Source organism: Lissotriton helveticus, chromosome 9, assembly GCF_964261635.1.
Source record: "Lissotriton helveticus chromosome 9, aLisHel1.1, whole genome shotgun sequence".
NCBI lineage: Eukaryota > Metazoa > Chordata > Amphibia > Caudata > Salamandridae > Lissotriton > Lissotriton helveticus.
The window spans coordinates 552,580,189-552,595,419 of NC_136070.1; positions in this window are offsets into that span (position 1 = coordinate 552,580,189).

Genomic DNA, 15,231 nt, shown 5'->3' on the forward strand with positions numbered 1-15,231 from the left:
CGGGGGCCCCAGTGGGCCCCGCTATTATTTTTTAAGAAATGCCCATGGGACCTAGCCCACCCGGGGGCCTCATTAAAATAAAACACAGGAACCTGCGCTTCATTGTTTTTAAACAAATTCGGAGGAATTCGCGACCCCAGCATGTATTGCTCCCTAATTAAAAAAATAAAATCTTTTTTGGGCCCTGGGAGTCTTCCTGGGACCCCCTGAACAGGCCTCTGGGGGTCAGGGTGTTTCTACCCTGCCCCCTTCTCTTGTTTTATATCTTTGTTTCTCTGTTTTCTTGTTACTTGCTTCTACCGAGTCACAAGATGGCTGCCAATACTTCCTGGTTTGGAGTGTTGGCAGCCAATCACAGTAAAGCTCGTGCTCGGGGTTAGGCTCCACCCAGATATCAAAACTTTTATTTTTTGACTTTCCCAGCAACTACTGAACGGATTTATACCATTTAAAAAAAGTTCACTTACTGATCCAAGCACTACCTTTCTGCCAAATATGGTGTAATTCCATTCAGTAGTTTCGGCTGTAGCCTTGCCCAAAGCTTCCCAACGGAAATATATTTTTTGACTCTTATTTTTTGAATTTCTCAAAAACTACATTATTCTATACAACATCTACTCACCTGGTACTCTGGATGTGCAATTAGATCTGTATACCACTGCCACGACACTTTGATTGTATACTTATTAAATGTAATAAAGTACAGTGGGGGGAATGTATAACATTGTTCTGCATTCTGTCCATCAACTGTTGTTTTTGCATTTGTCACCCCGAGTGGGACGGGTATGCTCAGACGTGAGTCCCGTGCTCTCCATGCCACTGGAATCAAGCTATCCTGGCTGATGAGGGCTAGGAAAGTTACAAGATATGAGTCTGATATTTGAAAGCATATGTGGCAAATATACCACTACACATTTAATACAGTGTTAATCATAATACGTGAGCCAAACAAAAAAAGACTCTTCTGTCCTACAATATTTTAAATAGTGCTGGGACCTACTCTATTTCAATCCTTATAGATAGATATTTTCTAGGTCCTAGAGGGGTCAGAGTACTGGTCAAAAACTCTATGTCTGTGCTTATCTAATCAAGCCCAAACATTACAAACATATGTGTATTGATTCCTTTTAGGGTACTCTTGGCGTCAATATAAAACTGCCAATGCATTTCAACCTTCAAACAGGGACCAAAAGAACATTTTTAGGTGAAGGTCTTCATCAGGGTGAAGCAGAGATCATGTAAGACTCTGCAAGGTTCCGGATGTTGCCGTCTTACTGAAGCAATAAAGGCATGAGCCATGTGGTGTGGTCAACCCACCTTCATCAAATGAATATATTCTTTGCACTTTGAGAAGCCTCAAGGGTCGTGATGTTTTGATGCTGGCGGGAATGTCTTCATTTCGTTAGTCTCGATGTATCCTCCGGAGCGTGGAGTGGCTCAGTGTTCAGCTGGTTCCCATGGCTACTTCTTCTAAATAATGGTGCAGTCTTCTGTAATCCCAGCAGCAGAGCAGTGTGCAAATCAATTTAATATTATTAATATTTTATTGTCCATTGTGGTCGCATGTCGAAATCCCCCCCCCACCGGGCCCCACAACCCCACTGATTTTACCTGCACGGACCGCAGCTGGCTGGGGAGCCAAAATGTATGGCTGGATTCTAGGGCGATGTAGCATTTGAGCAAATGTACGCCCTGGACTTTCACCCTCCCCATACCTCCTCACAACTGCGTTTTTTTCCCCACAAAGCTTTTTTCTCTGTCTTCTGCTTTGTGATATTCTGTCATTAATTCAGCCAGCTGCTGAAGATACGACGGCTGAGGGTGTGGTGCTTGATCTAGCTCTAATAACTGTTTCTCTAATTGAGATAGCGTGCATCGCAGGTCTGTCAGGATTCCAGCGTGTTTGGATATGCAGATTCCGCTTATGTAGACCTTGAAGGATTGAGAGACGCGAGTCCCGTGCTCTCCATCTCTACTGGGGTGACTGTATGACATTGTTCTGCATTCTGTCCATCAACTGTTGTTTTTGCATTTGTCACCCCGAGTGGGACGGGTATGCTCAGACGTGAGTCAAGTGCTCTCCATGCCACTGGAATCAGCTGTACTGGCTGATGAGGGGTGAAAGCCCGAAACCGGTCCTAGGATGCTTGTTTCCAGTCCAGGGAGGACCTGGCTTGGTAGTTCGGGCTGAACTGTTCCCATGGGGCACAGGGTCAAGACTGATTTGCATATGGCTAGGTTCATACTGGAATGGCATGGTGAGCAAAAGAACAATGGATTTAGACCCAGATCTCTGTACTGGGGTGAGTGTATGACATTGTTCTGCATTATTCCCATCAACTGTTGTTTTTGAATTTGTCACCCCGAGTGGGACAGGTATGCTCAGATGTGAGTCCTGTGCTCTCCATGCCACTGTAATCAAGCTATCCTGGCTGATGAGGGCTGAAAGCCCGAAACCGGTCCTAGGATGCTTGTTTCCAGTCAAGGGAGGACGTGGCTTGGCAGTTCAAGCTGGACTGTCCCCATGGGGCACAGGGTCAAGACTGACTTGCATATGGCTAGGTTCAAACTGAAATGGCATGGTGAGCAAAAAACGATGGATTTAGGCCCTGATCTCTGTACTGGGGTGAATGTATGACATTGTTCTGCATTCTGTCCATCAACTGTTGTTTTCCCATAATGTGGGTCATGAGTTCACAGTTACCTCATTTAACTCGAAGTATTCTACGATTGCCTGTCTTAGTTCAGATCTGAACACTTTATCCCTTAGGGCCATTTCGGGAATCTCCATTGTCTCTCTACTGCTCCTTCCCCAGGAATACACAGTTTCACCAGTACCTGCTAGTGATCCGAGAAGGTGCATGGTAAATGATGTATGGTATACCCGGAGCAAGGAGCCAGTAGTCCAAGTGGGTCTTTGTGTTGTGATATGCCGAGTAATGCGTATATATTGCTGCCTGTGTGGGATGTTGGTGGCTTCATGAGTCATATAAATGGTAGGCTTCCTTAAGGACTCGTAACTTACACCTGGATCTAGGTTTTGTGTCAGGTGTGTTTGCCGTGCTATCTTGTTTCGGGTCGAGCAAAATGTTCAAATCACCACCAATGCACACCTGTGTTACCTCCATGTGGTCAATTTGGGTTAAAAGGTTGAGGTAAAATTCTGGATTGTAAGTGTTTGGTGCGCATACATTGAGTAACGATATGGGGTTTTCTAGTATGTACCTAGCAGGTAACATCCCTCGGTGTCCACTCGCACAGCCTTCAGGCAGAACAGAACGTGTTTCTGAATCAACATAGAGATGCCCCTTGCGTATGTGCTAAAGCTCGCGAAGTAGGATTAGATCCCCATATGTCAGAAACGTTTCCCCTTTGGGTCAACTTATCACACAACAACAGTTATTGTCCACACACTACCAAACATAAATGTCGCTATAGACAACAGACAGGAACACATAAGGAGTATAGGTGATTAGTGTTTACCAAAAAATGTACATTTTATTTCAAATAATTAAAAACACATGATGAATCAATAAAAACAATTAGTACATGTCAAATTAAAACAAACTATGGGAAATATACAAAAAGGAAAAATGGTTCCAATTAAAAGAGTGATGAAACACGCAAGTTTAAGGGCACTTAATCAAACTCCAATTTGTTGTATAATCATGAAAGGAGTAGTTCCGTCCATTCACTTTGCATGTCAAAACTCAATATAAGCATCGACGCGTTTCGGTTTTGGCCCTTGAATTTTATAGCCAGCACCTTCTTCAGGATAAAAATGATAATTTCCCACACAATATATACAAATCTGAAACACAAAAATATACATATACATGATTATCTAGAACATATTTAAAGCAGTTTTTTCTCAACACCTATAGTCCAACATATATTACACAAATACATCAAAACATTCCTGTTATGTATCACATACATATGGTAAAAATCAGTTAACATTATAAACGTCACACTAAAATAAGGAATAACACTTTAGTTTTTTAACAATCAAATACAGTAAAGCCGTTTATAGATTAGTATGCTCTCGACGTTTTTAAGTAAATTAAAGAATGTTTAGACTAGCAGATTGTTATGTCCAGTTCCAAACACTTGCTCTACTGATCAACTCATTATTTTTAGTCAGTTACTAGAGGATATCTATCAATGGGAAGTATATATTGTGGCATAATTGCCATGTTATTTACCTCATAAGGGGTTACAAACGACCCTCAGAATGGTTCTCAGCTATATGAGTATACATTCTCATACAGTGTCATCGGCGAGAAAACAATAGCCACATCAGTACCTCGGCTTTCTATAACGAGAATAAGAATATTCAAAATTTTCAATAGATCCTAAGTCAAGAAGGGTGGTGATAATCTGCCTTATAAATTCTTTACACCGAAAAGAATCCCAAATATTATCGGTGCCATTTCATAAACATATATCAAAAATTGTTTTCCGTAGAGGCACCTAAATAATCATATAATGGGAAAGTGAATGTGAATATGCCATTATTGGATGAGGGCATTTTGCACGATATACCTATTACTGTATATCACACAAACTTTTTATTTAAAGATTGAAGACACGCTATAACATACTGGTCCAAAAGAGCACAGGCTTCAAAAATTAGCGGTCTATCCCCAAAACACGAGTACTATCAACCCCACAATAATACGGGAAAATCACAAAAACACTTTTTGTTTATACCTGATAATGGTTAGGTTCACTGCATCAGCTTTAACGATAAAATTTGTAAATAAGAGTCACAAACGTGCTTCTTAAGCTGTTTCGGTTCAAGGCTCTTAGGCTATCATAGCCCCCTTTCAGCTAGACCGCCTGCAGCCTGAAGATTAAAAGAACATAAAAAGGGGATCGTAAATAGAGACCTCAATGTCTATTTACTTCTATTCAAAGTCGTAGCCCCTTGCTCCCAACATACCTGCTGTTCAATAAGACCATGAGTACCCGTCACCGAATCTTGTATCAGAATGCCGACTAGTGAGATTCTACAGCGTTCTGTTTATATAGTTTAGGTCTCCCGCGCTTAGGGATGCGACAGCAGGAAAGCCTCAATTTACTTCCGGAAAACACTAACTATTTCCGGTTCGCGGCTCTCCTCAAACCATCAACATAGACATAGGACATGTGTTAAAACCTGAGTCGGGTCGTGGACAATCGATATTTGCCCGGCGGTATTGCCTCTGTGACCCTCTAGTTATTTAATCAATGAAGAGGCAGGCGCTGGAGACTGGAAAGCAGGAAACAAGATTTTTATTTTCTCCGGAGGAGAACACAACGAAACGGACAGAAGGTATCGTTCTGAGGTGCTCTAGATACATTTCTGAGGCCTGGCCTCTTATACACTGTTTTATGACTTTATTGTAGATTACACATTCATGTTAAAGCTTTGATGTATGGAAAAGACATTCCCGGAACTCCCCTTTGAGCCCGTTCCCACACACATTTACAGTTGAAGTCCCCACCCTAGTCGCAACAGGTGATGAGTATCACGCAGCTGGATATTCCGCCGATTCACGGAATGTGGGGGATTTGATCGGATCTCATGGAGTGGGGGCTTTGAACAACCCGGGGATCCTTTGATGGGGGAAGCTTTCTATTGTACGGGGAGGGGCAAGGAATGGTATCGGCAGAGCTGGGTGTCGGCCTGGGAACGGGGAAGACAAAACGGGCACACGGGGAAAAAGGGGGTTTGCATCTAAGGGCCGGAGATCATGAAAGGGAAGCAGGGAGGTTTCGCGCTGGGAACAGGATGAGGGCCTGGGGCGGTTCCTATATGCATACCGTACGTGTGCGTCGTAAATGAGGTTTACATCAGTTATAAAAATATAATACATCGTACATTTGTAATCAACATTTGTAACGGGGATCCTTTCATACTGTTCGTCGAGTGAGTTCTCCTTGTCTTTTCTAGCCAAGTGTACAAAGGATCATATAAAATCTCAGAACATCAAGTTTATATTAGTGCGAAGGAACACCACAAGGTGTTCGTAAGTTCCGATTGATACCAGCGCCATTTTGGGCGGGGCCGGCTCAGTCCGGAAGCAGCATCAGGGGGAAATGTTTCCCATTACTGGCAGTTTGGACCAGAGTCCTTTTCGGCAGTTCTAGAATTCATGCTAACAGAAGGAGTGGCAATGTCATGTTTGCTTCGTTGGCGACCAAGGCAGCCGTCCCTTATCGGAAGCCTGCAAAGGCCGAAGGTTCCGCCGGGGACCTTTGTAGGATCTTCAAGGCTGCGGAGATGCTGTCGGAGATGGGGGCTCGTGCTCCAGGGGGCAAATGTTCGAGTTATATTGCCGGTCAAAGTTACTCTAGTGGCCGGGGCCCGCCTTCCAGCGGACCCAGACGCCATTTTGAGGCCCTACAGGGGCCACTCTCGTCGAGTTTGCAAGAGTGGGAGAGATCCTTCGGAGTGAAAGGAAGAGGTCCCTGTTGTGTGAAAGCGGGACGTTCAGCTGGGGTGCAGCTGTGATGCCCCCACCTGGGGGGGGGGCGAGGGAGACTCGTTCGCATCGTCTCCTTCTCCCGGTGCACTCCATGCCGCTCCTTTTCATCGCCCCGCATGAAGGTCTCTCCACATCCGGTGTTTCCCAAGTCCTGTGCTCAGTGCTGAGGGAGTATGGTCACCTGTGGCGCGCATTCGGCGCGGCACGAGTATCAGTGCAGTCATTGCAGGTTCGGTGTTCCGAAAATATGGCCACCATTGCACGTTCGGTGCTGCGCAAGTACTGGGGTGCCACCATGGTGTGTTCGGTGCTGTGGAAGTATTGGCACCATCGCCTGACTGGGGGTGTTCGGCGTCGGGCCGGGGGCTGGGAGACCTCCTATCGGTGGAGGTGGGAGAGGCTCGTCCGCGTCGCCTCTCCCTCCCAGCCCAACTTGGACAAATTGTTGTGGAGGCACGTGCAGGACATCCCGCCGTCCAGAGCTGCTGCGGCTGTTACGGAAGAGAAAAGGAAGAGGTGCCTCGTTCTTCTCTGGACATGTGGCGGGACTACTTAAGTCTATCCAGGCCCGTTGCGGCTGGCTGAGGAGACATGTGGCGGGACTACCTACAACTGCCCCGGCTGCTGGCTCCTGCCTCTCCTCCGGCTCCCCCATACGTTAAGATTTCCTGACCAAGAGTTGGCGGCCGGGCCCGCCTTATATGGGTTGCCGTTGGTTGGGCGTAGCCGTAACCCTGCCCTACTTTGGAAGGTTCCAGAATGGGGGGGGGGCGAATGTTCTGTTTGACTTTCATTTTCTACAGTTTACCGTTATCATTCCTTGTTTGTTGTGCTAAATTAAAAGTTCAAGTTCATTAATGGTCTACGGATTTTGTTTTACCATTTCTTTCTTTCCAGGTTGCTTTTATGCTAAGTTTCTGCTAACAGAGGTTGAGTAACACGGAAACACGTGTAGAGGGATGACGCAGATTTGTACATTACATACACACAAACTCAGACGGGGGACAGTACAAGTACGACATACAAAGACCCAAGACGAATATAAAACAGTTATTGGTCATAATTATCTCTTTCCGTCTGTGAATTTGAAACGAGGCTGGGTTCCCGTCTTGACGTTGCCCGACCTAGGAGAACTTGAGCATGCCGCTGAAATTGTCCTGGCGAAATCTGTGCCATCGGGCATAATCAAACGTGGTGGTTCTGTCTGGTCTGTCTATGTAAGTCGGGTTCTTCTTTGTCTCGCGCTTTTTCTCGTACTGCCGGTCTGTCGTTCCTGTCGGCCCTTTGCCTTTACTCACGCTCAGTAGAGTCGGGCATTGGGCTTTCCAGTGTCCGACATACCTACAAAAAGCACATTGGTCTGGCCCTAAGTCTGGTCGTCTTTTGCATAGTGTCGGGGGATAAGTTGTGGGTAGCGATGTCCTGGGGTTGTCCTGTCGGTATATTTCTCTACTTGGTTTGTCCTCGTCTTTTCTCTGTCGTTGCATAGCCTCTCTGCGCCACATACCGAGACTGTCGAGCATAATTGGCGTTGTCTTATTATTTCGAAGGGCTATTTCTAACGTTTCTATTTTATCAAGGTCAAAGGATCCTGCCAGTGGCCACTGTTTGTCTTGACTCTCTTCGGTATACCTGTGCCACAATTTATTATAGGCTATGGTGACTAATCCATAGTTTATGAACATGTCCTTATTAGGGGTGCCTTCTAGTGGAGCTATATGGTCCACCTCTAATAAACGGTCCGGGCTAAACAGGCTATTAATCAGTGGGGAGAAGACAGACATGACGGCTCGTAACGAGGGACTAAAAAGTCAGCACTGCCTATCTTATCACTAGGTGCAAAGACTGGACAGAATATTTCTATTCAACGTTGTTTGCAGGCAGTGAATACCTCATGGATCAAAAAATAACAAAAAGACCAATAAATAACAATGGGGAGAATGAGTAGGTCCGCAAAGATCTGCGTTACCTACCCTTTTCACTATCTGCAAAAAGGGTGGTCTCTTCCCTGTTTGCAGACAGGGAATCTCCAGGAAACAATAGTTTTGCGAACAACAGTTCAGTTTCAAGTAATTATTGAGTGGGGGAGAAAAAAATAAGCACGGCTGCTGCCCTACCTATCCTCCACTGCTTGCAAAGAGAGAGCCCGTTGTTTCTCCGTTTGTAGACAGTGAATCTCCAAATAAATAAAGAGCAATACTAGTATTTTTAAACAATCAAACAATCAAGCACTCATTTCGCAACTTGTCGTGATTACACGACCTTACCCGGACCATGTGGACAGTTTCTTGTCTTCCGAATCCAGCGCCCGATCGTCCTCTTTTTCTCGTATTTCTCACGGCACTCCTGATGGTCCCCAGTCAGGACCGTAGATCACTCGAGAGAGGTCTGTTCGGAACTAGTGAAGTTCGGATGATCGGCTGCCAGACGAGGGTCTATTGGGCAAGAGCTCTCCCGATCGTTGCAGTCGTTCACTCTGTCGTCGGGACCTCTCCCACTGGATCCACGAGTCGCTGATGGGCCCCACGCTTGGGACGCCAATTGTTAAAACCTGAGTCGGGTCGTGGACAATCGATATTTGCCCGGCGGTATTGCCTCTGTGACCCTCTAGTTATTTAATCAATGAAGAGGCAGGCGCTGGAGACTGGAAAGCAGGAAACAAGATTTTTATTTTCTCCGGAGGAGAACACAACGAAACGGACAGAAGGTATCGTTCTGAGGTGCTCTAGATACATTTCTGAGGCCTGGCCTCTTATACACTGTTTTATGACTTTATTGTAGATTACACATTCATGTTAAAGCTTTGATGTATGGAAAAGACATTCCCGGAACTCCCCTTTGAGCCCGTTCCCACACACATTTACAGTTGAAGTCCCCACCCTAGTCGCAACAGGTGATGAGTATCACGCAGCTGGATATTCCGCCGATTCACGGAATGTGGGGGATTTGATCGGATCTCATGGAGTGGGGGCTTTGAACAACCCGGGGATCCTTTGATGGGGGAAGCTTTCTATTGTACGGGGAGGGGCAAGGAATGGTATCGGCAGAGCTGGGTGTCGGCCTGGGAACGGGGAAGACAAAACGGGCACACGGGGAAAAAGGGGGTTTGCATCTAAGGGCCGGAGATCATGAAAGGGAAGCAGGGAGGTGTCGCGCTGGGAACAGGATGAGGGCCTGGGGCAGAGCAGCGCCGAAGAGGGGTTTATGACTCAAGGCAGGTGCAAGCAGGGGGTGGTCTTAGTGAAGGCGAAGGGCTATGTCAGGGGCCAGCGGCATGCAAATGGGTTCGTTCTGCTCGGGGCATCTTAAAAAAATGGCGGGCGCGCACGACAAAAGTGTGGCATCAGGGGAAGAGGCAAGATGGCGCAGATAATGTTCACCAAAACGTACTAATTTTCAACACATGTCAACTCCTCCATGTACGTAGAGGTATATCGGGCCCGCTTACAATCAACCCATCATGGCCCCGGTCCTAGTCAGTAAATTACGAGCGTATTCCTATGCATTTCATATCAAAAACAAAGTTTTGACATAGTTTAACGCAACAATCAGAAAGCATATATTTATGCAATGGAATCATTTTCACTAAAGTCATCCTATACAGAAAGTTGATATTTATTTCATTAATTAACAGAAACCGGCATATCTTCATCTCAGTAATTAAAAGTTAATGTTTGGCAGACAAATTATAGTGCCTAAAAATTATCACCAATTTACATCAGTAACATATTTAGTAAAAATAATAAGTTCAATACTCAGATTGGTTTAACATCATTTTCTCAGGTAACAACATATACTAAGTCTATTGCGGAGAAGGACTAATAGTCACCAGTCATTAATCATTCCTTGAATTACAAATTCAATACATAATGAACATCACAGTGCATTTTCATATTATATAGACTCACAATGTCATAGTGTCAATATCATAATATTTAGCAGACATGAGACAGCTATACATTACTGTTAAATTTCAGTGCATCACACTCTACTGCAAATCTCAGCGAAGACAGCTTCTAATGCACTCACAAAGTATAACCGTATCTACTCACATAATGAGTTTCCATAGTTCTACTACTGTTCTTTTGTATTCAGACCATTCCTAACAGTGTCAAGATATGAAATGTACCACTGTTCACGTGCTTTACGTTTGGAGATTGCATTGCCACCTCTTTTACCTATTTTAATTTTTTCCAGGATAAACCACGAGAACTCATTCTCATTGTGGCCAGCTTCCAAAAAATGTCCTACTAGAGGTGCTGTAACCTTTTTTGTCTTTATGGCTGATCTATGCTCTTGAAATCTGGTTCTTGCCTCTCTCCCTGTTTCCCCCACATATCCACGGCCACAGGGACAAAGGAGAAGATATACAATGTTGTTACTCCTACAGTTACTAAGGCTCTTAGATTTTAATGTCTTATTGTTGTACTTCAATTCATTTGTCTGTAGGCATTGAGGACAGATATTACAGCCTCCACATCTGAAATTACCTAATACTACACTGTTGTCCAATGTTCTTTGAGTGGGATGACTTTCCTCTCTATATGTATGGACCAACAAGTCTCGAAGATTTTTATTCTTTTTGAATGCAAATATTGGTTTTTCCAGTTTGGTTGTTTCATCGTGATTACGGATGTGCCAATTCCTATTGACTACATTCTTAATCTGATTGCTCAGAGTAGAAAATTGGCTAACAAACACCATTTTCTTAAAAGGCTCTTTTTCACGCACTTCTTTATTCACCAAAGCTTCACGGTCATAAAACCTAGCCCTTTTCATGGAGTGAGAGAGAAGTTTTTTTGGATATCCCCTATCCTTAAATTTATTTTTCAAGATTTCCGAATGTCTATAAAAGTCCTCAAGTTCCGTACAATTCCTCCTCAGTCGGAGGAACTGATCCCCAGCCCGTGGCAAAAGCAGGCAGTGTGCTTTGTGATAAATCTGTCTCCTGTATAAAGGCGATATCTACTTGATGTCGCTGTAAATAGTGAATGACCTCTTTGCCTTTACATTTGTTATGTAGCCCCCGTATATTCCAGGATGCTAACATGACATTGGTGAAAGGGCAAAACCCTGTCCTTATTACTCAATCTTGCAATAAAAAGTTAGGGAGCAATACTGTACTTGTTGCTGCACAGCATTAGTAATTTTATCAGAAAGAAGTATTTGTGGTACCAACTGAACGTTCCCTACTATACCCTTCGGATGTATGACGTTATAACGCATACTATTACTCCGCAGACCATTACAACGCGACTTTTACTCCGCATACCGTTACAACGCATAGCGCCTTGGGGCGCTGGATAGTGGTAAGTATAATTTACTATTCTAACTCCAGTCCCCGTGGACCCTAGGGAAGGTGTTGGATAGTAAATTATACTTATTCCCTATCCTAGAGCGCCCCCCAGCGCAATGCGTTGTAATGGTATGCGGAGTAAAAGTCGCGTTGTAATGGTAGTGCGGAGTAAAAGATCCGTTGTAACGGGTGTATACCATACCCTTCCCCTCCCATCTCTGTACCATTGACAAGGGGGAAAATCCAAGCTTTACTTTAATCAAACCTGATAGTTTCCCAACTTGTGTAACAAAATAGTGTGAATACATTTGGGAGGTGCTGATGCCATGCCGGATAACCGATTACTGCATAGTTTGCTATATGATAGTCTGCATTTCATGCATAATATGTTTTGAAGTCAGGTGCGCAGTGCAATATGCCTCTCCCTAGTGGCCTGATGCAGTCTTACTAGCGTCTTTGCTATGCGCCATGTGTAGCTCAGCTGGAGGAAAAAGGGTCTGTGCTGGCCCAAGCTGAAATCTGGTGGCGATCTTGCAGGGGAGACCATCTGGCTTGCATCGTTGGCCTTAGACAGAGTCGAACAAAAGTCTTGCTGGTGTGTCAAAGTTCCACGATATGTTGTTCACATCTACACTCATGAATGCAGGGTACAGCATCCCATCTTTCAGACTGAGGTGCCATAACATAACATAAACAGCATACTTTTGGTGGCCATCCTGGACCATTAATGTGAAGTCCAGGTAAAGGGACACCAACGAGCCCTGCCAGCTTAGGGGGCCTTTTTCCCTCGCCAGACTCAACACCTTACGTATCCCTATCCCCGAAGTTGAGCAGACAGGCAATTATCGAGCAGGGTGGGAACTCGGGGTCCAGGTGAGACCCCAGAGTATGGTGAACTCTTTCCACTAAAAATGCAAGAAAGAAGGACTCACAGCCAAACAGATCAGTGAATAGTTGTTCGACAAATCCATTAAGGCGTCCAGTGTTGGTGAACTCCGGTATTCCTAGTATGCAAGCATTGTTACGCCTGGTTCTAGCTTCAAGGTCTTCATTCTTCACGGCCACTGTTTTAGGAGCTTTTCTATGCATTCCAGTCTTTCGTTGTTTGAGCTGCTCCATCTTCCAAGTCAGAGATCCTTCCTTCCGCTGTGTCGAGCCGTCCCTCATGTTCATCTAGGTACATCTCCATCGTATCCAAGCATTTATCGAGTGCATCAAACCGGGTGTCCAGGGCCTTGAATCCTACCCTAAGCTCCAAATCCTGGACGCACAGCTGTGTTAGTTTCTGGTGCACCTTCACCCTCCGCCATATCCCGGCCAGTCGTTTGCCCAGCACCTTTGTTATTGTCAAAGTTTAATTTGCGTTGGTTTGGGTCGCCATGGACCATCAATCCGGGCGGTGTGCATGGCCCGCCGCAGGTGCAGAGTGAGCAACAGAGGGAGGGTCTTCCGTGAGACTCACATGCAGACAAGCGCTAGTGATGCCCTAGTAAAGCAAGGCCAAGGGGCATCTTTTTGCGTGCCCAATGGGTGCTCTTGGACAGGATTGTTGTGGCTAACGCTTTCCCTGATCTCCTTCCACTACTTCCTGAACCAACCTGGCGATAGGAACCAGCAGTCCATGAGAGGTGAGCCAGCAGGGGGCTCAAGGCCCAGCACTTCAGTTCCAGCCCGCGGGCAGCTGCAGGCCACTACTATTGCTTCTGTGTGGGTGGGAGGCTTGCTGTGTCCACCCAGTCTGGCCTCAGATTCAGCGGAGACCCAGGCAGGAAAGCAACCAGAAGGAGGCCCCCCAGCCCCAAGCGGCCCTGCGCAGCCCGGCTGCTGGCCCCCAGGTTCACCCGTGAACCCTGTCACAATGGGGGCTCCAGGGGCAAAGTGGGAACAGCCTTACCTTATTCCTGTGGCGGGGGTGTGGGCTGCCTCCGGCACCTCCAAAGGCTGCATTCACCATGTCAGCCACATGCATCAGGCCTTGCCGGCCCATTCTCCGGGGTCAGACTGCTGCATTTCCAGCGTCTCTCCTCCACACTGTTCTGGCAGCCAGTTAGTGTATGGTGGGGCGGTGCAACCTCTTGCGGTCTGCAATCAACATACGCCTCAGGGTGAAAATGTCCCTCAAGCGCAGCTGCGCACCTCACCATGAGGCCCTAGCCGGTGTCCTTTTCCCTGGCAGTGAAGGGCTGCCATGAACTGGCCGGCAGATTTTCAATCCCTGCTGTATTTCTGTTCACTGCTGCACCTTCTGCGGCTTCAACACCCAGGCCAGGATGTGCCTCCTCTCACACACACTGAAGTCCCCCAGCCTGATAGATTTAGGAGAAACCTTGAGCATATTTTCAGATGTTGCATCTCTATTCCAGGCACCAACCGCCCAGCCGCCTCCTCACAAAATGTCTGGCCACCTGTCTGTTGCCTCAGCTCCCAGAGCAGTATACTAGGGCTGACCACTTGATGAGCAGCAAGACGCCCTCTGCGCCTCTGCTCTGTAGTGGAAGGGGTGATGGAGACGGTTTCAGAGCCTCTTGGCTGACTTGACACAAGATCACAGATAACTCCTTGGGTTCAGAGGCTACCTTGTTTGTAATTGGGCCTCTGAGGCAACATTTTCATAACCAGCAGCGATATGTGGGCCATCCTAGACCAGCAGCCCATGCACCAAATGCTCCAGCTCAGAGAGGGTTCTACTAATACAACAGATACACAGTAAGGCCCAGCCTTACGTCAATAAAAGTAGCTGGAAAATAAAGAACAAATATGCTATTTATGCCATGAGTGCACAATGTACTCTGCTTTAAACAGCTATCTTTGTCGGCCCTTAGCAATCTTCCTCTATTTCTAATGTTTATGACATTCAGTGAACATAATGTGACGCAGAAGTATGAGACTGCAATTACACACAAATTACTATGCATTAGGAGTTTTTCTTTAGATAACAAAACAGGTCTTTACAAATAGGTAGCAAAAAAGGATGTACTAAAACACTGAAGTTCCTTACACTTTGAACAGCACTCAGATATGACCATGGATGGATATACAAAGTTCTTTACTATGAGGAAGGGAACCACCATATGTGCTTGAAACTATTTGCCCTGGGGGATGGGGCTGAATGCTTACCATAGCTTCATAGATCTCCGTGCGGCTTCTGCACTTCGGGGTGGCGTTACGAGGTCCTAGCTTCATTTACCCGTCTTTGAGGGAGGCAGGGGCGGATTCTCCATTAGAGCTTAGGGGCTGTGCCCCTCTGAAATTCCTACAGATTTTCATAAAAACATATTAAACAGATCGATTTTTTTAGATATACGATCATATCTCTAAATAAATCGATGTATTTAAATCTGGTCTGGGCTGTCTGTTTCGAGTTGCCTGCCCTGCCTCTCTTTGAAGCAGGAGACCGTAGCCAGGCAGTAAATCTACTTTCGGAACTGTGATGCAGGACACAGGGTTTCTGTTTTAAAGCCC